Genomic DNA, 1,611 nt, shown 5'->3' with positions numbered 1-1,611 from the left:
AGTTTCGTCACCTATTTTCATCGTAAGACGACCAGCACGAACATGAACCACCGCATCAGCCGTGTTTAAGAATGGTCGGCCTAGTATAATCGGTATCTTCGAGTCCTCGTCCATGTCTAAAACAACAAAATCAACGGGAACATAATAATCCCCGACTTTCAATGGGACATCCTCGAGAATACCTGCAGGATACTTGACGGATCTATCCGCAAGCTGTAGTGCCATCCCCGTCGGCTTAAGATCTCCAATGTTGAGCTTCTTATAGATAGACAATGGAAGCAAGCTCACACTGGCACCCAGATCGCACAACGCACGGTCAATCTCAATGTTCCCGATTTTGCAAGGAATCGAGAAACTACCTGGATCCGATCTCTTCCGTGGCAACTCATGCTGTAGAATCGCAGCGCTGACCTCTGTGCTCAAGGATACTGTCTTCTTTCCAATCACCCTCTTCTTAGTCAAGATATCTTCCAAAAATTTTGCATAAGAAGGGATCTGAAGTATCGTCTCATAGAAAGGCATCTTAACCTCTAACTTCCGAAGCATATCAACAAATCTAGACAACTGTGTATCCTCAGTATGCTTCTTCAATCGAGAAGGGAAAGGAACGGGTGGTACATAAGGTGGAGGAGCTACATATGGCGGTTCGGCTTCCTCTACATGCACCTTAGGTGTCTCGTGAGCTACGGCTTTCCCTTTCTCTTCAGCAGTGTATTTAGACGTCATCCCTTTTTTTGTGGTAGTAATAGGGACCGTCTCAGGCAGACTCTCTCCACTTATAAGTTGAATGAAATTGACGTGTTCTCGTGGATTCGGCTCAGGCTTTTCCGGGAATGTACCCTGTGGTCTGGAGACATGCGATGCAAGTTGTGCAATCTGAGTATCGACAAGCTTCAGATGAGCTTCGACCCCATCTAATCTCCTCTTAAAATTGTCTTGCTTGACTTTTATGCTCTGTATCTCGGTCTTCAACTCAGTGAATGATGTCTTCTGATCGAGCATTAGCTGGGCGAGCATCGTCTTAATGTCTGCTTCATCGTTCTTCGCAGGTTGAGGCGCTCGATAACCTTGATTCTGCTGTCCATGTTCTGGATTCTGCTGTGCATATCCCTGATTCTGCCCCTGAAAACGTGACTGAGTGAAGCTCGGGGGATTCTGAGGGATTCTGGAAACGCCATGTTTCTGTGCATTCAATGCTCCACTCGGGTTTTCGTAGGAGAAACCAAGATGATTTTTCTCAACATAATTGACGTCCTCCACTGCTTCCTCTAGCTATGGTGGTGTCTGATTCGATCTGCTCTTAGCTTCCAAATGGAGCTTGATAACCGCTAGCTCAGACATGACAGCTTTCAAAACCGCAGATGCTCATGTATCTATCCGAGCCATGGGTCGTGTATTGCTATCTCTGGACATCCCTCTAGCCTTGGCCATCTTCGCAATCTGAATCTCTAGGGTGTCAAAGGGAATCTCATAAACGCTCCCTCCACAGGCTGCATCCATCCAAGCTCTGGTATCATGTCGTAGTCCGTGGATGAACGTGGATAGCAACAGTCGCTTATCCATGCCGTGGTGTGGACAAAGGCGTTGATAACCTTTGAATCTCTCCCATGC

Source organism: Tarenaya hassleriana, unplaced genomic scaffold, assembly GCF_000463585.1.
Source record: "Tarenaya hassleriana unplaced genomic scaffold, ASM46358v1 Cleome241, whole genome shotgun sequence".
NCBI lineage: Eukaryota > Viridiplantae > Streptophyta > Magnoliopsida > Brassicales > Cleomaceae > Tarenaya > Tarenaya hassleriana.
Note: the sequence above shows the minus strand (reverse complement) of the source record.